The following is a 25211-nucleotide window of genomic DNA, read 5'->3' as shown; positions in this document are numbered from 1 at the left end:
CTCAGAGCGCTGTGCGCGCTGCTGCAGCGACGGCTCGGATTTGATAATTACTCATTCGATACGGCTCTTGGCCGCCGTACCTTTACGAAGGAACCAAGGTAACAGGAAATTTATGACAATATTTATCGCAGCAAAAGTTTGCTTCATTCAGAACCCGGCAAAAGGGCTTTAGCTGCTTGCTGTTTAGTTTACTCTTCTGATGGCTTTGCTACTATGTAAATCAATTTGTTAATGTTCCTTACAAAATGCATGAGCCAGATATACTGACAAACACACAAAGCTCATTCGTAATTAGCAGTTAATTAGTAAGAAGGAACAGATGCTGTTAGAGTTTCAGCAGGCGAACAGGTTCTGTAAACAATGCTTATAAATCTAAATGAATTTATTAACCACAGTACAACTGTCAACATTTTGTTGGCAACCGTACAAAATATGGCGGAATCCCCAAAATGCCTTTGCAATGTAGTGATAATTGCGGTGACAGCCAGAGCCTTTCCAGCCACCGGCCGGCTGTCCTCCGCCACCTCCTTTGTCTTTGTGAGATGCAGTGGCTTAGTCATTCCTCCTTACCTGATCTTCCATACACACTGATCAGAATGTTTAATGTGGTACAAACTTTCCGCCACTGAGATGCGACCTTGTTTCAACGGCCGTCCGGGCCAGAAGTCAAGGACACAAAGTCCTCCTGGAACTCAGTGACCATCGGGAGCGCCGGAGATGCACTGCCCATCCCCCCAACCGAGAAGCTGATATAATGTGTCAGGTCCTTAATGAAGGACCGTGGGGGTGTCGGGAGGTGGAATCTATGCTTCAGAGCATCTTAAGGATGAGAGGTTCATAAAACAGATAAGGCAGGTGAAGCAGGCTCGGGCTGAACCTCTCTGTGGAACGTGGGTTGACACTCGATGCCGGGTGCATTTGGAAACTTTATCCAGTGGCGGGAGCTCCCGGGAGACTGCAAGAAACCAGACCAGGGCTGGGTGGCAGAGGAGGGCGTCTACCCTGCTGCGTGCTTGGGCCTCCTTGGCACAGGCAGTGGGGTGCCATTGAAGATTCTGTGCTAGGTGGTGCTAGAATCTAATCGGTATTTTCTAAACCTCAGTGTGGTTAGGGATGGAGGGGGGCCGGGGGCTGCGGTTGGGAGGCTGTCATGCAAGCCAGGAGAGCAGGGAAGTGAGGGGAAAGGAGGTGGGGTGGACGGGGGAGGCAGGAAGGCAGTGACACCAGGTTTTTTTTTTTCTTGTTGCAGCATTTTTTTGTTGTTGTTGTTTTTTAATGGTTGCACCCGAGGCATATAGACGTTCCTGGGCCAAGGACTGAATCAGAGCTGCAGCTGGGACCTACACTGCAGCTGCAGCAACGCCGGATCCTTTAACCCACTGCACAGAGCCAGGGATTGAACCTGCGCCTCCATACAAGCCAAGCTGCAGTCAGATTCTTAACCTAATGTGCCACAGCGGGAACTCCAACTGTTGCAGTTTTTTTTTTAGACTGAAGTATAGTTGATTTACAATGCTGTGTTAATTTCTACTGCACAGAAAAGTGACTCAGTACTACACACACACATATATATATTCTTTTCCATTACGGTTTATCAGAGGGCACTGAATACAGGTCCCTGTGCTGCACAGCAGGACCTTGTGTGACACCAGGTTTTTTAAGCTGTTTCTTCCAGATCTAGCTTCCCAAAATTCTTCCTATTCACGGCAATCAATCAATCAATCAATCAATCAAATGTTCTCGAGATCCTACACCACCAATCATGCTGGAAGCGCTGTGACTGAGTTGGCCTTGCTTGCCTGGGGCAGTTCCCACGGGCTCCCAGTGGTGCATCCTGCCCAAGTCCCCAGGATGGTGCCTCCCCTCTCACCAGCCTCCGTCTGCTTTAGCGGCTCTCCTTCCTGGGTGACCTTTTATTTAAATGGCATTTTCCTGTCCTCTCGTGGGGACCTCCTCCGTCATCGCCTGCTAAGTGCAGGACTGGCGAACACGCATGAGAACTCCCGCGGACAGTACCCCCAAATGGACATTCCAGATAAAATATTTTCTCAAGGCAGGCACAAGATGTGTGAGTTAAGAGTTACAACGACGGGCTTGGCCCCTGAGAGACGTGCCTCCTGGTGCTCGTGGACTTGGTGCCACTGGCCAAGGTTACCCCCTTCCGGGGCTGGTCTGCAGCTGTTCTGTGCTGGCTGCCTCCTGTCTCCTTAGCCAGGAGGTAGATACCCTCCCACAAGGCTCAGGGGGGCTCGGTCTGCACCCGGTTACTCTGGCAGTAAACACAGAAGCACAGAGGCGATGGCTTACTCCCGCAGCTGTTAATTACAGATGTTCACACCGACGTGGGGCAGGGCGAATTATTATTCATAAGAACTTTTCCACAGTCCTGAATGCTTATTATTATTACCAATTGGAATTAAGTTTAGAACGTTTACAATCTATAACTTATAAAATGTTTCACTCATTCTAAATTGAATACAATGTATAAAGTACTTGTAAAAATTATATATGCTTCTGAGCAATTATGTAATCAAGAGTTGATGATTTTGAAGATGCATTTACATACAGGGTACAAATGGCTGAAAAGGAAGCAATAATTCTACCAAACTGTAAAGAAAAATGCTAATAAAACACTGCAGGCAAACCAAACAAGCTCAGGATCAAAATGAAAGGGCACATCAATAATGACGGCAAGAACTCCAAAGGATAATTATTAGAGCTGGAAGGAGCAAGGATCAAGGGAATGGGACGGCAAGCCACAGACTGGGAGGAATTATTTACAAGAGACAGAGCTGATCAAGGAATGTTATCCAAAATGTACTAAGAACTCTTAAGAATCAACAACTAGAAAACAGACCCCCCCCCCCGCAACTGAAAAAATGAGCAGAAGATCTGAACAGAAACTTCACAAAAGTAGATCTACAACTGGCAAACAAGCCCATGAAGAGATACTCAACTGCAGGTCACTGAGGAGAAGCAAATAAAACAATGACACACCAGAGTTCCTCTTGTGGCTCAGCGGGTTATGAACCTGTCTAGTATCCAAGAGGATGTGGATTCGAGCCCTGGCCTTGCTCAGTGGGTTAAGGATCTGGTGTTGCCGCAAGCTGCAGTGTAGGTAGAAGATGTGGCTTGGATTTGCCGTTGCTGTGGCCAGGTGCAGCTGGCAGGTGCAGCTCTGATTCAACCCCTAGCTGGAAACTTCCATATGCTGCAGGTGTGGCCCATAAAAGAAAAAAAAAAAATGACATACCACTGATGCGCCTACTAGAACAGCCAAAATCTGAGACACTGACATCATCAAAGGCTGGCAAACATGTGAAGCACCAGGAACTCCATCCACTGCTGGCGGGCATGCAAAATGGCACAGCTGCCGTGGAAACCATTTGTCAGTTTCTCGTGAAACTAAAAGCATTCTTACACGCAACCCAGCCATCACACTCCTCGGCATTTACATAAACAAGTTGAAAATGTGTGTCCATACCAAAATCTGCACGCAAATACTTACAGCAGCTTTATTCAAAGTGCCAAGACGCGGAGGTAACCAAGACGCCCTTCAGCGGCGAGTGGACAAGGCACGTTACATCCAGACGTCACGGTGGTATTCGGCGCAAAAAAGAAATGAGCTCTCAAATGATGCAAAGACGTGGAGGAAGCGTAAATGTATGTTGCTAAGTGACAGAAGCAAATCGGAAAAGGCCAGATACTGCACGGTTCCAACTAGATGACATTCTAGAAAAGGCAAAGTGTAGAGACGATAAAAGAGCAGTCGTGGGGGTAAGGAAGGAGGAACGGGGGGAGCCCAGAGGCCTTTGAGGGTAGTGAGAGTGTCTGATGGCATACGCCGTATTGATGGATGCTTGCCAGTGAACGCTTAGTGGACCTGCTAGGATACACACCACCAAGAGTGAAGAGTAATGTCCCCTATGGACGCTGGGTGGCCGTGGTGTGTCCGTGTCACCAAGGGGCCACTGTGGCCTGGGTGTTGCCAGTGGAGGAGGTGGTGCCTGTGTGGGAAGAGGTGGCAGTGGAAACTTCAGCACTTTGATTTTGCTGTGAATCTGAAGCTGCTCTTACAAATTAAATCTATTGATGGGGAAGAAGAGGAGGAGGCAGAGGTGGGAGAAGAGTGCGATGCACCGGACCAATCGGATTGAAGTCCCAGCTGTGGCCTCTCCAGGGGGAGGAGCCAGGAGGGGCCAGACGACGTGAGTTCTGAAGGCCACACACGCCTGAGCTCCAAGCATCCTGTCAATGCACAAAATGCCAGCCTCCCAGAACCCACCTCTGGGGATACAATGCCCAGGGGCATCCCAAGGACCCCCACCCCCATTTAGCTGTGGACAGCCGATGCCCAGGCCTTTCGGGCAGAACTGCTGAGCTCGCCGTGGGCTGTGTGAGAAAACCATGGCTGCTACTAGCATCCGGTTGATTGAAAGACTCTAAGGAAGACACGTGCTGTGAACACCTTTTCCAACCTGCCGTCAGGTAAGGCATCCGAGCTGTGTGGACCCGGTGGCCTCACTCGCGTGGGGCCTGGAGGCCTTCCCGGGCCGGCCTGGCAGCCTCACCCCTTACAGCAGCTCCTCTGAAATGAAGCCCGGGTCCCCTTGACCTCCAAGGTCTGGCACAGAGCATCCAGCAGGCCACGGTCCCACGTCATCGCCACCCCGAGGGCCGGACACCCTATCCGCGGCTTTCGGAATCACCATGTGTTCACCGGAATGAACACTTCGAGAGAGAAACAGCGGCGGAAGCCAACGGCTGACGCCCTTCCCGTCAGAGCGCCCCCTGGGTGGCTTCCTGGGGACACAGGGCGTGGAGGGCCTCACAGAGATTCGCCCCCGCGCCAAGACAACTCAGCCTCCTAAATAGCAAAGTGACCTTTGCGCGATACGACTAAGCACACACATCCCGGCCACCAGGATGGCCCACTCCGGTCCCATCACCTGGAGTCCTCAGAGCCCTGCCCCTCTGTCACCTCCCTCCTGTGGGGGGAGGGAGGGGGGTCAGACCAGCCTTGTGCTGGTAACTGCCACCTCGGCCCCCGCCCCCGCCTTCCAAGATGGGAAGTGACACAGACGCCACCACTGGGCTCCGCTATCCACGGTCCTGCCCCATGTCCCTACTACCTGGTCCACAGACAGCATCCAGGTACCTGTCCCCAAAGACAACTTGTCATTCCCTGAAGTCCCCTCCGCCTCCCCGCTCCCCCCTGCCCCCATCTCCAGGACCTGCGCCCCTGCCGCCCTCGCCGGCTCCTGCGGGGGCTCGTGGTCATCTCTCAGCTCCTGGATGAGTGTCTCGCTCGGTCAGCACTTCCCACCGCTCAAGCTCTCCGCCCACCGCCCTGCAAAGCTCCTCCGGGCCCAGAGACGCCTCAAGTCCAACTGCATGCACTGCGCAGCCCAGAGCAAAGTGTACCCACCAACGCCGGGACGGATGTCGCCCTCATGCGGGCAGACCAGACCCTCGTGCAGCTGGATTTCCCGCAAAGAAAAAGATGCTGAAATACGGGTGGTCTGCAAAGTTTAAAAACTTGTATCATCGCGATTCGGGGGAAAAAACTGCATGGCCCAGCAAATGGCCACCCGGACCGTGGACAGTCCTGGACCTCACTCTGGGAAACGGCGGGCAAGGAACGCTCCCCAGATTCTCTCTTTGACCTTCCAGTCTTGGGGACAGGCTCTCAAAGTGAATGGGCGCCCCTTCTTCCCCAGACGGTCGTCCAGACTTCTGAGCCCAAAAGTTTCTCACCTAAGGCACACGCTCCACCCCAAGGCCAATCTCTTGCTGGCTTCCCAGGTGCTCCCAGAACAAACGTGGCCCCCAGGAAGCCCCACAGAAGACTTAGGTCCCAGCGTTTACCATCCCCAAGCTGTGTGACCCTGAACAGGAGCCTTAACTTCTCTGAGCATTTATTCTAAAATGAGGATTACACTGTTAGCCCCACAAGGAGGTTGTGAGAATTGAATGTTTTCATTCAATAAATACTTACTGAGAGCCTACAGCTCTAGGGACTTAGGATACACCACTGGCTAATAAGATTTAAAAAAAATTCCTTATGTCAAGGTATCTGCTTCTACAGGGTGATACCCGGCGGGGGTAGGGGGGGCTGGCACACAGTGACACCCAGCCTGGGTTGGCTCTTATTTCACTCATCTCAAAGTATTTCCTCTTGTGGCAAATCTTGTGCCCAAGAAGGCTCCCGTCTATTTGCCAGAAACCTGAGAACAAACCAGAAAATGCTGTCCACAGAAAAGCAAAATTCAGGATCGCTATCCACCCTCGCCTTTTTAGGGGGTACTTGCCATCAAAGAAAACAAAAACAAAAACAAAAAAACCCACACCCCTTCCTGCGTAAACACGGCCTTGGATCATCAGTACCCGGGGAGGTGCTGGGAAGCCTCCGGTCCCAGGCAGGGGTCCTGCCAAGCCTACTTGCTCCAAACCCTTGGCATCTCCGATCGCTGGCAGCTTCTCCCGGCAGCCTCTCCCCTCCAGACACCCGCAGCGCCCCAGCTGGCCCTCTGCACTGGCGGGGCCCGCAGCCACGCATGCTTCTCAAATACGCTGACAGATCTAAGCAAGTGACTTTAAAGGGAAATTCTCCAAAAACAAACCTAAGAAGTGTCGTCCAACTCTTTGATGTGGTTGAGCGCCGGAAGTTATCCTCAGAAGCCCCCCCGGCACCCACTTCAGAGCTCACAGACCACAGAGGCCAGGGGTCGGGGCGGCCCCAGCCACATCACCCACCCCCCTGCTTCCAGGCCACAGCCAAGTATCCGGGCGGACCAAAGAACTTTTAAAAGTCACTGATAAGGCTCGTTAATGTATCAAAATGTCACCTACCCAATGTGAACCATTAAAAATGATTAGTACAAGTGTTAGCAGAAATAGTCATTAAAGCGCAGAAATATCACGAGCCACATCATGGAGGAACGTGCATCACCTTGGAGCGTCAGGGCCAGCACTGACTTCCTGCTCCAGACCCGACGCGGGGTGGCAGGAGGTCTCAGCCCGCAGCCCTGGGGTGTGCCAAGTCCTCAGATGCACCACGGCACGGTCAGCCGTGGTGGAGAACCGATTTCCCGCAAACATCTGGAGCCACAGAATCAGCAACTGAGCGGAAAAATAAAACATTCCAACACAAGAGAGGCCTACGGAGCAGAAGAGAAAAGTCACACCTAGTTTTCAAATAAAACACGTATAACCAAAGAGGACACACTTTCTCTTCTCTGCAATTTGGGGAGCAACACAAGCCACGGCTGCAGGCCGGCCTGGGGCTGCAAAACCTCCTTAGGGTGCGTGATGGGATTTGTGCTGAATTCGCCAACAAGCACCAGCCCCACCCCGGCCCCATCAGGTTACCCGGAAACTGAAGGGAGACTGACCCAATGCAATCAAAGTTATTGGCACGGGGGCACGGGGCTAAAAAACCATTGCCTCTGGGGTTGTGGAGCTATACGTTGCTGTTTCTGAATCAATCCACAGAGGTAAAAGTAAGAGGCACCCTCCAGAGAAACTTTTTTTTTTTTTTTGTGTGTGTGTTTTTGCCATTTCTTGGGCCGCTCCCACGGCACATGGGAGGTTCCCAGGCTAGGGGTCGAATCGGAGCTGTAGCTGCCAGCCTACGCCAGAGCCACAGCAACTCGGGATCCGAGCCACGTCTGCGACCTACACCACAGCTCACGGCAACGCCGGATCCTTAACCCACGGAGCGAGGTCAGGGATCGAACCCACAACCGCATGGTTGCGTTAACCACTGCGCCACGATGGGACCTCCCCAGAGAAACTTTTGTGAGGCAACTTTCAGGACATCTAGTTCCAGGAGAAAACTTTTAGGATATGAGGCGTGGAGAGATGACGATGGAATCAGAAACGATAAAGCCAAGCGCGGAGTCCCCGCTCTGGCGCAGCTGCATCGGCGGCATCTCTGGAGCAGCTGGGAGAGAGGTTAGAACCCCAGCCCTGTGCGGTGGGGTAAGGGTCCAGCGTTGCTGCAGCCGTGGCATAGGTCCCAACTACACCTCGGATCTGATCCCTGGTCCAGGAATTCTTGTGCCACACAATGGCCCCAAAAGAGAGAGAGAAAAAAAAAGCCACCACAACACACCCAAGTGCATGATGATGAGGCTTGAACCCGGCATTCCTTTATCCACAGGGAGATCCCACATCTGCCCAAAAGCAGCATCTCTGGGCAGGGGGGTGCCTCCCGGGCCCCTGATGAACTGTACTCTGAGGAAGACATCACAACCCCATCTGGAGGTAGCTAGAGGGAATCTACTGAGCGAAGAACAGAGTTCCCTCTCTGCCTACCGAAGCCAACACCAGCCAAGCAGCTGTCTCATCCAAGGGCTGGGCACTGTGTGAGCCTAACTCACCCTTGAGCCCCGCCTGTTCCTGCTGCACCCAGAGTTGGGATGGCTTCTATATGTCAGATCAAACATTACTTTTGAACTGGATATACTTTTTTTTTTGGGTACTTTCTCTTTTTAGGGCCACTTCTGCAGCATATGGAAGTTCCCAGGCTACAGATCCAATCAGACCTGTAGCTGCCGGCCTGCGCCACAACCACAGCAATGTACTGGATATACTCATCAACAGGCAAACATACTTGGTGAGTAACGGTGCCAACTAATACTATAGAGCATTAGTTCTAGCCAGAACTTTCTTTTTTTCTTTTTATGGCTGCACCCGTGGCAAATTTGGAAGTTTCCAGACTGGAGACTGAATCCAAGGAGTACCTGTGACCTGAGCCGTAGCTGCAGCAATGCCAGATCCTTTAACCCACTGCACCAGGCCAAGGATCGAACCTACACCCCCACGGTGGGAACGCCAGAAGTTTATACTTTTTAATAGACACAATGCCAAAGGCAAACATCATCTGCTTTTCCTAACTGAAAACAAACGATGACTATAGATTTTTAAAGAGCAAACTTGAAAGAAACATCAACTGCCCTAAGCTGAGCAAAAAAGCATGATGCCATTGATACGTGTCAGTAACTGTGGGGGAAGGCAACAGAAAGAAATAAGCGATTGAACTAAAATTAATGGAAAGATTTTTTTTTTTTAAGGTTTTGGGTCATCAGCACAGCCAATGAGATGTTAAAAATGTGCTCTTTGGGAGTTCCCATTGTGGCGCAGCGGAAACAAATCGGACTAGGAACCATGAGGTTCTGGGGTCGATCCCTGGCCTCACTCAGTGGGTTAAGGATCCGGTGTTGCTGTGAGCTAGGGTGTAGTAGCTCACAGGTGCAGCTTGGGTCCGGCGTTGCTGTGGCTATGGCGTAGGCCAGCAGCTGTAGCTCCAATTCAACCCCTAGCCTGGGAACCTCCATATGCCATGGGAGCGGCCCTAAAAAAACCAAAGAAATGTGCTCTTTGCAATGAAGCTGAGACCACCACACTGGCAGCCGTCCAAAGGGCAGTCAGTTCCTCTTTCAAAACATCCAAAAGGCCAATAGTCTTGGCCCCTTGACGGAAGCAGCACAATTATGTGCTAAGTCCCAAGGTCATTTCCATCGGTCAACAAGCAGTCAGGGAGGGGGCCGCCGAGACGTGGGAAGCCAGACCCCAGAGGCTCCCTGAGCCAACCTGTGGGCCCCTGGGCGCTTCTCGGATCCACTCTCGATTTCACCACAGAAGGAACAGGTCTCATTTCCTCCCCGTATTATTTCTAGGAGTAATTTGCACTTGTCTACACACGATGCCTTGTGTGCTTGTTCTTGCTGAATTGCAAACAATAAGGAAAGACTTTCAGAAATCAGGTCTGCTGAGTCTCTTTCTCGGTTGATAGTAATGGAACGCTGCCATTAGGGGGGAAAAATCGGGGAAGCCTCCTTCCAACATGCTTCCTTTTCGCCGAGAGGATCCAGCCCCAGGAACGCGCAGGTTCCCTTGATGAGTGCACATAACACAACAATCTGCCTGTGGTGCCGGGAGTTTTGGGGTTCTGCAAATATGCATGTGGGCAGTCTGATGGAAGGACCCAGCTCATCTCAGTGTGAAAAATATTTTTATTGCTCTGGGAATAGTCACTGTTAACTGAAGGCAACAACAAAAAGAGGGGGAAAAAAAGAGCACGCGCACCCGAGGGAATTACCAAATCAATTAACAAGTAATTCGGGAACTAATTTCTATATTGCCTCTTAGCACAAAATTGTATCTTTAATTTCTCCTGCAATAAGCCTCTCTATGATGGCCCTAACACACACTGCCGCTGCAAATGAGTTTACAAGGATCTCTTTTTGATTGGCTAGACAGCATTATTTCTTCACAGTTCAGTGCTACTGTAGCCAAGTGCTCGGAGATATTTAATTACACTGGTAGCTACCAGTTACCAATTTGCAAGACCCACAGTGAGTACAGTACGTTTTAAAGAACTAGTAATCAACTAATTAAAACCACAGTGAATTCCAGATACTCCAATTACAAACAACTGCTGTGGAAGACACTTAGAGGCTTCTGCACAAAGGCGAAGAAGATCTTGCGGCAGGTCTGGCTGTAGCGTGGAGCACAGATGCCCCCGTGGAAGACCCCGCGGTGCTGGTGCTATTTGGAGACATGCCTCCAGCGGCCCCCGGGCATTGTCCTGGGTCTGGATTTTTTTTTTTTTTTTTTTTTAGCATATCTGCAGCATAGGTAAGTTCCCGGACTAGGGATCAAACTCATGCCACAGCAGTAACCAGAGCCATAGCGGTGACAGTGCCAGATCCTTAACCTGCTCAGCCACCAGGGAGCATCCCTTGGCCTGGATTTGGAACATAACGTGGAAGGTCAGTGGTAGGTGAGGCCAGGGAGTGTGAAGACCCCAGGTTTTGGAAAGAGGCAGGTTTGGGTCTGAACCTTGTCTCCGCCTCTTAAGAGCCTTTATGAACTCACGAAAACGGAGCCTCGGCTTTCTCATCACGAACAGCACAGAGCCTCCCAGGGCTTTGGGGGGAACAGTAAGCTGAAGAAATGCACAGAAAGGTTCCTTTGCCCTTGGGAACCCGATCCTTCACATGCAATGATTTTTATTTCTCCTCTTCCTCATTGTTTAAATGGTCAGCTCAAACGCTATGAAGCAGAAGGATCCGACTTAGAAAAAATTGGTCAGACAGGATACAAACAAAATAGCTGCAAACACTATTTGTTACTTTTTTCTCTTTTTTCTCTTTCCTCCTCAAAGCTCCAAGGAAGAAGAAAATGCCCAAGATGTTGGTGTTAGAGCAGAAAAAGGGCGTTTGGAGTAAAAAGCAGCGGAAATGACGCGTCCTGCATCCTGCTACCTGACAAAGGGTAGCCGTGGCTGAGGCCCTTAACCTTCACGGACCTTCATGTACACAGACAGGTTCTCTGTCTATAAATGAATATCCCGTCCAGCTATTTATTTATTTGTTTGTTTGCTCTGCTTTCTAGGGCCACACCTGCACCATATGGAGGTTCCCAGGCTAGGGGTCGAATGGGAGCTGCAGCTGCCAGCCTACACCACAGCCACAGCAACACCAGATCTGAGCCGCGTCTGCGACCTACGCCACAGCTCACGGCAATGCCAGATCCTTAACCCACTGAGCAGGGCCAGGAAATCGAACCTGTGTCCTCACGGAGACTGGTCAGGTTTGCAACCTGCTGAGCCACAATGGGAACTCCCTGTGCAGCTCTTTAAAAAGGCCAGTTCGTTGTGCTAACACACTAATTCCAGGTTAATTGGGCAAAAATGGGACCACCACAGGGAAAAACAACTTCTATGGTTAACATATGACTACACTAGCGTATTACATAAATATGCACATCTATCAGTACAAACAGGAATAGACACACATACAGATTCTTCTTCCTCTGAGATAAATGACTGAAGAAAGACATGGAACATTCGCAGAGAATTTCAGTGTTCAAGCAGCAAAAGATTTGGGCCCAAACCCACACAGACCCTGGGGTGGAGCTGGATCCGTGGAAAGCTTCCCGCTTTACAGCAACCCAACGCAGCCCCTGACCCCAGCAGCCCTCCAAGCATAGCTGCTGTGTGATAACAGACTGAGAAAGAGTTTTGTTGTTGTTGTTGTTGTCTTTTGCTTTTTAGGGCCACACCCACGGCATATGGAGGTTCCCAGGCTAGGGGTCAAATTGGAGCTGCAGCTGCCGGCCTACACCTCAGATCTGAGCCTTGTCTGTGACCTACACCACAGCTCACGGCAACGCTGGATCCTTAATCCACTGAGCGAGGCCAGGGATCGAACCTGTGTCCTCAGGGATGCCAGTCAGATTCGTTTCCACTGCACCACGCCTGGAACTCCTGACGAGGTTTTACGTGAAAGAAATCAATAGCTATCCCTCATTCCCTGGGTTCTGCTGAGAACCTTCCAAGGCCCACAGCCTCTGCTGCCCTCGAGTCTGGGAGCTGCCCTTCCATCCTCAGCAGACCTGGCCAGGTCACCAAGTCCACTCACACGCCCAACCCCGGCAGCCCCGCCTCACCCCGGGTCCTCCAGCTCCTCCTCAAAGGCCCAGAAAGGTCCCAAACTGTCCCCCTCTGCCCCCCCGCAACACAGGAGGGGCTGAACAAGCATTTAATTGGTTCTTAGATGATAAATCCATGGAAGACTAAAAAAAGAAGCAGACGTCACATTGGGACAATCCGCGCTGTCCTTTCTTTCAGGCTGCGGAGTATTTCCGAGCTGCACACATAACTGTATGAAAAGGTTAAGTACCCGAAGGTATTAGTTCATGTGTAACAACTACTCCCCAAACTCCCTCATCAGCAGAGGCATTTCCTGGCATTCCGACTTCGAATTCGCCTGGTATCAAAGAGGGGAGGCGTCCCCGCTGGGGCGCAGTGGGATGGTGGCGTCGCTGGAGCTCGGTGACACAGGTTCGATCCCCGCCCCGCACACTGGGTTAAAGCATCCGTTGTTGCCACAGCTGGTGTACGTGGAAACGGTGGCTCCAGTGTGACCCCTGGCCCTGGAGCTCCACACCCCGCAGGGCCGCCAAAAAAGAAAAAAACATAAAAACAGGGCAAACAGGTTTGCGCCCACACACACATGGCCCCCGGGCGTTTTACTCAAGACTAATAAGCACATTTATTACAAGGAAATTCTTTGTTTTTAAAAAACCTACTTCTTATTGAATACAACTGATAACATTAAATGTGTTTTTATAGAATATTGGCAGAGTCTCAAACTAGATATTTATCAGTAGCTTCATTAAAGGAAAACCCAGCAGACCCTACCTCACGCACCAAAGGACCACGGCTGACGTCACCAGGGATGATGTGTTTGGAGAGTCGGGGTCCCGCAGAGGGCCCCCAGGAGGACACAGCACTCCTTGGTATTTCCACCCAAACGCATAACCCCAAGCTAGTCCAGAGAAAGCATCACAGCGCAGACTGAGACACTCTGCAGTAGCGCGATGAGGGCTTCTAGATGGTGTCAGGGTCATGGCAGCTAAGAGTGAGTTATGGCCCCAGAGCTGCGGTGGGGTGGGATGGGGGAGGCGACAACGTTGACACGGCCACCAAATGCACAGAGGGAGCCTGGCCTGCCTCCTGAGATGGAATCCCAGCAGGGTCTGCAGGGGGAGCCGAGTGGAACCTGGCCTCCTGCTTGGACGCCTGCACACGGTCACATGCCCATTAGGGGAGCTGGGGGCGGGGGGTACGGGAACTCGGGACTGTGTTTACAACTTTGCCTCTCACCTAAAATTACTTCCCAACAAAAAGTTACAATCTTTAGAGTTCTCCTTTAATCCCACACTAATTTACTTGTGTTTCTATTCATTCAATTTTATTTATTTTTCTCTTTATTTTTTGACCGTGCCTGTGGCAGTGACCAGTTCCCAGGCCAGGGATGGAACCCCTGCTACATCAGTGACCACGCTGGATACTTAATTGATGGGCCACCAGGGAACTCTGATTCATCCAATTTTAAACCAAATGCACATATATTTTTATATGCTAATTACTATTATTATTATATGCTAATTACTATTATTATTATTCATTTATTTTTGCTTTTGGGGCCATGCGCACGGCATATGCGCATGGTTCCCAGGCCACGGGTCGAATTGGAGCTACAGCTGCCAGCCTACACCACAGCCACAGCAATGCTGGATCCCCAACTCACCAAACGAGGGCAGGGGTTGAACCCGCATCCTCCTAGATGCCAGTTGAATTCGTTTCCACTGCACCACAAAGGGAACTCCAGCTAATTATTATAAACACGCGGTTCCATGGTTTCACTTGGTATTGTCTAAACACTTTTCATGCCTCTTTAAGAGGCTTCGAATTGACCATTTTAGAGGCAGTACATCCTGCTACTGTTTAGCTGACAGTTACTAACTTAACTCCTTGCTAGTTGGACATGTGTAGCCCCTAGGGCTTTAATATTTTAAGTAAACCTGCTATGAACATTTTTGCACACTTAAGGTTTTTCCTCTTTCTTCTACTGAATTATCCCGTTGGGATACATTTCTAGGAGAGAGATTATTGGGACAAAGCGAATAAAATCTTGTATGTCCTTAATATACTGCTAGATTATCCTCCAAAAAGACAGGGCCAATTTTTTAGTAACACAGCAATGCACTGCTAAAACTCTGCTTTTTCCTAATTTTGCCAAGAGTAGGATTTTATTATGTTTTGTTAATTATAAACCTAAGCACAAAATGACTTCCCATTGTTTTAAATGTCTAATACTTTTTTTTTTGGCTGTGCCCACAGCAATGCAGAAGTACCTGGGCCAAGGATCAAACCCAAGCCACAGCAGCAACCCAAGCCACTGAAGTGACAATGCCAGGTCCTTAACCTGCTGAGCCACCCGGGAATTCCTAAATATCTAATACTTTAGATACAATCATAGGCAGGCCTGTTTTTATTTCCTTCTTGTGATTCTTCATCTCAAATCATTCCTTTATGTTACTCAGATCCCCAGGGGTGTGTTACATAGCTGGTATATGCACATATTTCCATAAAATTCATGTTATGCATATTAAAAACAATATAAATTATTTTTCTATAGAAGAACTTCTTGATAAATACATTCCTGCGTGGGGAACAAGTTACAATCAGGAAAGCTGATGTAAACTGAATGACAGGTGAAAATGCGACAATTACGAAAACAGCTGAGTGCTACTAAGATGTGTGGGTCAACATGAAACACTTTTTATAAACAAGTCACAGAATGAGGACATTTATTTAGATGAAATTTCTTCTGGAGCAAAGAAGTTGTAGAGGAAACCCCTTTTCTAAAATCCTTTTGGTCATCGACAACGGTTTTATTCTTCAGAGATGAAAAGACATACCTCTTGTGCTTCCCCTAAATGCGGTCGTCTCTGTACCCGAATCAGAGGTACATGTGGAGAATGGGGGGTTAAACGTCATCCTGTGTCTTCAACACGGCACGAATGAACCGATCCGCAAAACAGAAGCAGACTCACGGACAGGGAGAGGAGACCTGTGGTTGCAGGGGGAGGGGTTGGGGGGGAAGCGGGCGGGCTGGGCAGTTTGGGGGTCAGTAGACGCAAACTGGTCCACTCCGAACGGGGAAGCCACAAGGTCCTGCTGTGACAGCACGGGGAACTCCATCCAGTCTCTTGGGACAGATGATGATGGGAGATAGTATAAGAAAGGGAGTGGGTATATACGTATGACTGGGTCACTCCGCTGTACAGCGGAAGTCAACACAACGCTGTAAGTCAACTCCAATAAAAAGTGAAACGTATTCTGTGTCTTAAAATACAACAATGTAGAACGCACCTTCTTCAACGTGGCACGTTCTGTAAAATAAACACCACATCGTTTGGGGAAAGACCAACCTCTCACCCTGACCAGCGCTGTCCACTGCTCTACTTGCCAACCCCTGGCCCCGCCTGTGGACCCCGTAGGAGCGGAGCCCCGTCAGAAAGCCCTCCTCCCGCCTCAGTGGGAGAGGAGAGTGTGCGGGATGCAGGTGTCCACGCGGCAGGGAAGACCGGGGCATGATGCTAAGGCCTGATGAGGGTCAGGGGAGGGGTGGGGGAAAGACACCACAGCCACCCGAGGACAAGGTACGTTCTCCTGGGACAGAAGGCACTTGACACGGGCCCTGAGGACAGGAAGACTGTGGCAAGCACAGACTAAAGGGACCAACCAAAGTTGGGAGGCGCAGGTGTGCAAGGAGAGAAGGGAAGGAGCCCCCGGGGGCCCCCATGTGCCTGGACATCTGGTGATGCTGCCATCTGTCGAGCCAGCCCTGACCTACCGGTCGACCCGTAGGCCTGCCGGTGACCATCGTGATGCGGGCTGCAGCTCAAGGACAGGTCGGTCCAGGTGCCAGACAGCCCGTGCCTTAGAGGACAGTCCCACAAAAACCACCCGTCCTGCGGCAACCCCTCGGGGAGACCTACCATTTACTTGACTCTTGATCTAGTTTAGAAAAGACGGTCATTGGAGGCAGATTGAATCGGGGTGGATGGGCCGGGAAGGTTCTTCTGGCAACACATTCCAGAGGAGCCCTGGGTTCGAATCCCAGCTCTGCCACTTTTGGCTCTGTAACCTTGGCCCTGTGACTTAACCTCCCGAGGCTTTGGACGCCTCATCTGTCCTTGCAGTGGTTGTGTCTGAGGCTGGCAGAGAACTGAGGTCATGTCATGAAAGCATCTAAGAGAGTAACTGATGTAGAATAAGCACCCAGAAGGACTGACTGCCAGCCTCTTCCTAGAAGTCTAACACAACCACAATCTGGTCAATTGTGATGACTTTTGAAGCAGATGGAAATGTGAGCTACAGATACATGTGGCATATATATATATATATACAGGCTGGGGGTCTAATCGGAGCTGCAGTAGTCAGCCAAAGCCACAGCCAATGCCAGATTCAAGCTGTACCTGTGACCTATGTGAACGCCGGATCCTTAACCCACTGAGCGAGGCCAGTGATCAAACCCATATCCTCACGGATACCAGTCAGGTTCTTCACCCGCGGAGCCACGACAGGAACTCCCACATCCTCTTTATCCATTCTCTGGCAAGGGACACAACACATGACGCTTTGATAGCCAGTGTGATACTTCCTGCCAGAAGGTGAGGTGCTTGCTCACTGCAAACCTTTTCTTCACAAAGAACGAAATCCAAGCTGGCCTTAACCATATAAAATGCGCGGCATAGAGAGGGAGCCGCAGGCTTCGTAAGGGGATGCATTTCTACAGCCTCTTATCTCAAATGATAACAGTTATATGCAACTTGGGAGGATTTAAGGTCCAAGGCTCACATCAGAATGTTTCCAAGAGCATATTCCCATCTGGTCCATGGAGCCATCACATCACTATGGCTTCGTTCCCACGGACGGGCGTATAAAGCCCTAGCACAGGTCCTGGCACTCGGTCAACAGCCAGCAAGCGCTGTTTCCCGTTAGTCCCCGGACGGGTGAGTGTCACCCATTGTCACACACATTGTGGGGTAGAGCAGCAGGAGGGGGGACCCTCCAATCAGGAGGAGCAGCAGCGATGGCCCTTCTGAGAGTACAGGCTGCCAGGCTGGCCCTGGGGCCCCAGGCTCCCTGCACTCAGGAGTCTCCTACCCTCATGCGGCCACTTCAAAGAGGCCGCTCCTGACTCCTCCCAGCTGAGCCGGAGACACCAAGGCCCTCCCTGCATCCTTCCGCAGGCAGCCAGAGCCCTTGGCAATGGGACCCCCACCCCCGTTCCAGCCTCCCCTCCTCCACCCTCCCCTGGACCCTTCCTTCCCTCTGCTCTGCTCCTTCCACGCCCCCCGCCTCTGGTGACTCGCACCACCAAGTCTAGGGGGTGGTGGCCCCCTCCGGCCCTCACCTTTCCAGCTCCGTGGAATCCACTGACCCTCAGCTCCGGGGCTCCAGGGCCCTTTCAACACATGTCCACTGCAACACCCACCCTCCAGTCCTGCAGGGCATGGGGTGGGGGCTTCCCTGCAGGTCAGAGGTCACCCTGGCGTAGGCATCGGCTGAGTCCTTAGCAGAGTCCTCAGGCCGTGTCTACACAGGATGAGCACATCACGGCCACAAGCTGAGTCTGGTAAGAAATACTGCCCCAAATAAATACCTTATTGATTCATCCATAAGCTTTTTTTTCCTATCATTATTATTTTCTATAGCCGCACCTGCGGCATATGAAAATTCCCAGGCTGGGGTCCAATTGGAGCCGGAGCCACAGCCACAGCCACAGCCACAGCCACGCCGGATCTGAGCCGTGCCTGTGATCTATGCTGCGGCTTGCGGCAACGCCAGATCCTCAACCCACGAGCGAGGCCAGGGATCAAACCTTCATCCTCATGGACACGATGTTGGGTTCTTAACCCCCGAGCGACAGTGGGAACTCCCATCCATAAGCTTTGAAAAACTTCCCTCTATTTGTACGAGAGTTTCTATATCTGAGCCCAAAGGGAACCGAGTTTCATCACCACTGTCGAACTGTGAAGGAAAATAAACTGCGTGTCTATGGACCACAGGATCACTTCGCTGTACAGCAGAAATTATCACAACCTGGTAAAGCAACGCCAACGACACTTAGAAAAGAGAAAAAAGAAACGACCTTTTGGTAAACTGAGTGGCTTAGATATTATCCCAGCTCCTGGATGACGGACACACAGAGGGCACAATGACTCCTAAGGGGAACTTCCCTTCCCGGAGAGAACAGGTCTGCAGGCCAGTGTTGGTGGTGTCTCAGTACTCGGACTGTATCAAGCCCTCCGTGTCGCCCTCCCGGAGCCTCGTGACCAGGGAAAGGAGGACACCAAATTGCTTCGAAGATCCACATTGAAATTACAGATTCTGGAGTTCCCACTGTGGCTCAGGAGTTAACGAACCTGACTAGGATCCATGAGGACGAGGGTTCGATCCCTGGCCTCGCTCTGTGGGTCAGGGATCCTGCGTTGCCGTGAGCTGTGCTGTGGGTCACAGATGCGGCTTGGATCTGGCGTTGCTGTGGCTCTGGCATAGGCCGGCAGCTGTAGCTCTGATTCGACCCCTAGCCTGGGAACCTCCATGTGCCTTGGGTGTGGCCCCCAAAAGACGAAAGACAAAATAAATAAAATTGAAAAATTAAAAAAATAAATTACGGATTCTGTCTTTTGGTCAAGGTAATTTCAGCATCCGGGGCATTCCACACAGACCACATGGCCCTCCGCCTACACTGCTCAGGGTGGCGGGGCAGACGGACGGACTGATCAAATACGGACGACTCTAAGTTCCAGTCGGCATCCAGCTATCCCAGGCCAGTTTCCCAATGACACCGTGCTATTTGAGGAGTTAAACTAAAAGCCTGTGATGCACCCGCCTGCCCCGATACATTAACAGCCGTGATTGGCTGAGTCTGTCGTGAGCCAGGCTGGATGCAAAGCTTTCAGGGCACTGCTCACCCGAGTGAGGCGAATTAGCTTTCAGGGCACCGGGTCCCCGTCAGTCGATTACCTGCTTCTGAGGAGCTGGCTGTGCCGCAGGGCTGGGCAGGGCCAATGTGCCACCCGCTGAGCAGCGTGTTCCCAGGGCGTTGGTGCCCAGGGCCCCCCAATGGGCTCCCCACATCCTGGGAACAGGGCACCCCATCCTTTCCTTCCCTCCCCATCTCTCTAAAGCTTTGCCCCGCCTCCAATCTTTTTTTTTTCTTTAGGGCCACACCCACAGCATAGGGAGGTTCCCGGCCTAGGGGTCGAATCGGAGCTGCAGCTGCGGGCCTACAGCACAACCATAGCAACTTGGAATCCAAGCTGCATCTGCACCAGATCCTTATCCCACTGAGCGAGGCCAGGGATTGAACCCGCATCCTTATGGATGAGCTGGGTTCGCTTCCCGAGTCACAACAGGACCGCCCTGCCCTCCAGTCTTGTTTCCTCCATGAAAGCAGAGGATGCTGGGTGACCCACCAACGGGCCGAGAATGGGGTCAAACTTCCCGGAGGTGTCAAGGGCGGTATCAGGTGGCCTTTACTCTGCAGACGCCACACAACCCGGCCCTTCGTGTTGATCCCAGGTACCGGACAAGGCAGGTCAGCAGCCTGCCGCAGGCCGGCCAAGGCGATTAACTCCAAGAGACTCTTTCCCTTAATCGACAAGTGCCGCTTCCTCCTCAACTGAGAATCAAAACCCCACACGGCTTCAAAACAGCTCACGGGCGATGGTGGAGCCAGGCGGAGTGCCACCCGGACCACTCGCCTCTGACGTCCTGGGAAGGGCGTTCCCGTGGCTGCAGGTGGCTGCAGAAAAGGTTCTGCTCCCGCTGGCCAGCTGCCTGCCCTAGAGGTGCCCAGGACATCCGGGTTCAAGGTCAAAATCAAGACTTTAAAAAGGTCACATGAGGAATTCCCGTCGTGGAGCCATGGAAACGAATCTGACTAGGAACCATGAGATTGTGGGTTGGATCCCTGGCCTCGCTCAGTGGGTTAAGGAGCCAGCATTGCCGTGAGCTGTGGTGTATGTCGTGGACGCGGCTCGGATCCCACATTGCTGTGGCTCTGGCACAAGCTGACAGCAACAGCTCTGATTAGACTCCTAGCCTGGGAACCTCCATATGCCGTGGGTGCGGCCCTAAAGAGACAAAAAAAAGAAAGTCACATGAAGACACTTGGTACCTGCTGTCTCCATGGAGCATCACAGAATTAAGGAGCTGACCTTCCATTTGCACCTCGGGCCCAGGTTCCCAGAAAGCGTGCCTGGGCTGGACCGGGCGAACCAGCGTGCCCATCACAGCACGCGCCTCGCTGCTGCACTGCTTCAGCGTCAACAGAGACCAGCTTCTCTCAAAATACCAACCAGTGGACGGAACATATAAAAAGCATCTGAAAGCTGGAAGCAGGCAGATGCTGTGTTTTGCCCATAAATCTCTAAAGCTCACTGTGAGCCCCACTAGCACTTAAATCTTTAAAAACAAAAGAAAACAAAACGAAACAAACAAAAAAAAAAACACCCACCAGACAAGGGACACTCTCACTGTGCCCGAGACAGGCCTGTGGTGGCCCTGCGGAGGGGGTCCGCACGACAGCGAGGGGCCTTTGCTGCAGAGGGACTGACGGGGCAGCAGGCCCCCTGCTCTTCCGGAATCTCCCCTCCCGACTCACCGGGAAGGTCCACCCCTTAGGGCCCCACTGTGAACGTGGGGTGGGGGTTCACGGCCAGGTAAAGGCCACTGGCCTGTCTGAAGTGGACAGAACAGACCTCAGACAGAAGCTCACAGAGCGGACAATGATTCTCACTCTTTTTTTTTTTTTTTTTTTTTTCCTTTTTAGGGCCGCACCCGCGGCACATGGAAGTTCCCAGGCTAGGGGTCAAGTCAGAGCTGCAGCTGCCGGCCACAGCCAGAGCAACTTGGGATCTGAGTCTCCTCTTCGACCTACACCACAACTCACGGCAACGCTGGATCCTCAACCCACTAAGCGAGGCCAAGAATCAAACTCGCACACTCATGAGGCTGGCTGGCTTCCTAACCCACTGAGCCTCAACGGGAACTCCCTGTTTTTCACCCTCTGAAATCCCACCAGACCACACGTCAGAGTTTTCTTGTTCCTTCTCACAAATAAAAGATACCTACAGGTATTTTCAATCGTGTAAGCAGGAGAACATCAACTGACCAAGATTTTAAAACCGCAAGCATGCTCGAGAGATGTTGCGAGGTGTGAGATGAGGCCCTGGGGTCTGTTTTCTGCAGGGGGGGAGGGGGCGGCCGGGGAAGGGAGAGGCCAGGCTGAGGCTGGGTATCTGGACCATAATATAGAGATTAAAAAATGCGGAGCGGAAAGAAAGAAAAAAGAGCACACAGCTGCCGTCCCCCCAAACAGACCTCCCATCTGCCACCCACGATTTGCATGTCACCTTCTCCGGGCTCATTTGTACTTCATTAACTGCCATTGACTTAACAAGATTTATGCAAATGACACCACAGGAGCTCCCTAACTCCCACTGCAATCAAGTGATTATGTATGTACAACTCTCCACAGCAATGAAAAATTAATACGTGACAAGCCCACTCGCCGCTGAGCAGGGCCTCTGGCTTTTTATTTTTCTTGCTTTGCTTTTTAATTTTTACTCGAAGAGACCTTATCTTAGTAGTCAAAGAAGAAGGAGGAAGAAAAAGGAGAAGGAGGAAGAGGAAGAGGAGGAGGAGGAGGAAGCGGAAACAACTCTACACCCAATCTCCGCCAAGACCTCAGAGAATGGCAGCAAAGGGAGGTGGGCCCGGGTCCTTGAGAAATGAAGTTATTTTGCAGAACACAAGTCACTGCCCTGACGAGCAAGCTTTCAGTGTGGACAGGGGAGAGGCGGACTCACTGCTGGGCATGCAGGGCAGCTCCCACGCCAGGGAAGAAGCCTCTGTTCTCACAACCAACGGATGAGCGATGAAATGGGAGCCCAGAATGGTTAAAACAGTCCACTGGCACACATCTGATCTGCAAAAGCATGAGTCAAGTTGCTGAGCAGGTTGAGGGTGGCCTCGCCTGTGTCCTAAACAGCCCGACAAGACTCCTGTGTGGATGGGAGACAGAGCCTCGCAGGATCACAAGGACTGGCCGGTCCCAAAGCCACCACCGGCACCAGCCCGTGGAGGTCACTGAGGTTCGGGACAATTCCTCTGCCTTTAGGGACAAGGCCCGGGAGCTGGGGTCCCAAAGGCAGATCAAGTCCTGAATGCCGGGCTGAGTGTTAGGACCACGCTGTGCTGCTGGTGGGAAGGGCAGGATGTCAGGACGGGGCAAAGGGACGAAGGGACCCCGCCCAACCCCGGAACAGACCAGCCGGGATGCAGGTCCCCGGAGAAGCTGGATGCTGCAGGTGCATCTCAGCAGGTTCATCTCCACAGGCAGGAGGTAGTTCTGTCTGAGGTCAGGGGTCACACGTTTAATTTGAAACCCACCGCTTTGCTTCCTAAGCCTTTTGAAGGATTTTTCGCCGACGGGCAATGTAGCGCACACAGGCCAGGGTCCAAATCCTGGCTCCATGGCTTCCGAAGGCGCCTGGTCTGGAAAGCTTGATTCCAAATGAGGATAACAGAGCTACTCAACGGTGGCAGTGCCGAGGATTCAGCGAGATGCTATATGAAAAGCACTTAGAATACGGATGAATGGGGAGTTCCCGTTGTGGTGCAGTGAAAACAAATCAGACTAGTATCCATGAGGATGTGGGTTCGATCCCTGGCCTTGCTCAGTGGGTCAGGGATCCGGCATTGCCGTAGCGCTGCAGTGTAGGTCGGAGATGTGGCTTGGATCTGGTGCTGCTGCGGCTGTGGGATAGGCCGACAGCTGTAGCTCCGATTCGACCCCTAGCCTGGGAACCTGCACATGCCGCAGGTGCAGCCCTAAAAAGCAAAAAAAAAAAAAAAAAAAAAAAAAAGAAGACGAATAATAAGCCGTCACTTCATTGTTCCAGGTCCACAGTGTCTAGAACCCTCGGCAGGCACGGCCCCTCTGGGCTCCATCCTCGGCCATCCTTTCACTTCATTTCTTTTTTTTCCCCCACGTTTTAAAGGAGACTTGATTTACACTGTCGTGCCAGTCTGAGCCGCACAGCAACATGACCCAGTCCTACATATACGTCATTCCTTTGCTAATTGCTACCAGCTGACGTCATCACTCATGGACTCCTGGTCTCAGTCCCTTTATAAAAATACAGAGAAATCTGTACGGCTGTGTACAAATCCACACCAGTCTGTGTGACCCACAGCGAGGTTCCGATTCGGGCGTCCTGAGCACCACGCCTCGGAAATGTGGGGTTTGCCAAAATCTAACGTTTCTCTCTGGCATCTCCACATCCCCGTCTTTCTAAGGATGCAATATTGCCCAGAGCCCATTTCACAGATCAGGAACCCGAGGCCAGGCACATTGGCCGCGAGGGGACCCTGGCCCGCCAGGGGTGGCCTCCAGGAGGTGCCTGTCTGGGGCCGCATGTCGGGGTGGCTCTGAGGGACGGGGAACCTGAGCCACAATCCCTAGGAAATTAGCTCATGATTCAGTCCACTAGATTGTGTTGAACCTTCCCAAGGGAAGGGCTGGGGGGCTGGGGAATCCCCCTTTTGTGCTTCATGGTCACGGTCAACTCCAGCTGGCACACACGAGTTGGGCCTGCAGAGCCAGTCCCTCCACAGAGGAGCAGGATACAAACTGAGCAAAGGCTCCAGTGACACGGGGGCTGCCCAGCTCCTGGGGACACCAGCACGCCCAGTGTAGCCCACGGGCGACGGGGGAAGCCAGCAGTCCGGTATGAAGTCCCCCTCTTCCCCAGAGAACATGTCCCAGGATCGAGTTCTTAAATGAGGGGAGAAGCGCTGAGCGACTCTGTGCAATTCTGGTTGTAACAGCACCAACGGAAGGGAAGTGACACACTGAAACGACCTGACGTGGCGAGTCAGGTTTGCACACGAACGCAGGGAGGAAGACGACGCCACTGCGTCTGTGGCCTTGACCGTCAAGGGGCCGTTTAAGAGCCAGGACAGCAAAGGGGAGGGGAGGGGACTTTTCACGTTTCCCCCGTGCAGCCCCCACATCGGCCGCCCAGCATCTGAACGTGTCTAGTGAAAACCCCGTGGGCCCCCTGGCTCTGGCCCCACCTGTGGTGCTGAGACCCCACCTGACCTGTCCCTCTTCCCATCTCCACGCAGACACTGCCTGGCCCCCAGCCAGAGCTGCCCCCTACTGTTTCGGGTGGATGAAACTGTACTGTGTCAAGACATCAGCCCCTGCGCAGGGTGGCCAGTGCCAACGTGACTTCCCAGGGAATTCGTAAAACCGTCTAGGTACCCGCAGAAGAGGATGGCAAAGAGCCGCCCCCTAGGGGAACACATCAGCCACGGACCCATTCTCGAGAAGCAGGGCTGTTCTCCTGCCCACAGAGGCCCTCTCCGCGCAAGCAGAAGGCACTCTGAATCAGCTGGCCTTCTTGAACACACCGAAAATGACACTTCCAGAAGCCTCGGGGCCGGCCGGGTTGAACTCCTTATTTTTATTTTCCCGGGAAGTGGAACCGCAAAACAGATGACGTGAATTCCCGTTTTACCGGAGACAGAAAGTAATGGGGTGCCCGGCTTCCGGGCTGATGCAAACCTCGTCCAGGCTAGCATCACAGGCCCGAACAAATGGCTGCATTCGAGTCCTGTTGTGTAATGAGGAAGTTTAATTAAGGCCCCACATTACAGCTGTAAATGTTCCTTTATATAATAAGGTCTAAATGAAACTGAACCTAATCAAAGTTACAATTCCTTCATTAGCAAATTACAAACAAGAGCGCACAGCTGACACACC

General features: G+C 51.9%; 1 protein-coding gene across 11 annotated transcripts in view; it reads right to left on the bottom strand.

The window, feature by feature from the left end:
- The window catches only part of AGAP1 (ArfGAP with GTPase domain, ankyrin repeat and PH domain 1), a 556723-nt gene that overhangs the window by 256787 nt on the left and 274725 nt on the right, over window positions 1-25211 (bottom strand). The gene's annotated exons all lie outside the window — the stretch shown is intronic.

Source organism: Sus scrofa, chromosome 15, assembly GCF_000003025.6.
Source record: "Sus scrofa isolate TJ Tabasco breed Duroc chromosome 15, Sscrofa11.1, whole genome shotgun sequence".
Lineage (NCBI taxonomy): Eukaryota > Metazoa > Chordata > Mammalia > Artiodactyla > Suidae > Sus > Sus scrofa.
Note: the sequence above shows the minus strand (reverse complement) of the source record. Positions and strands in the feature narration are given on the sequence as shown.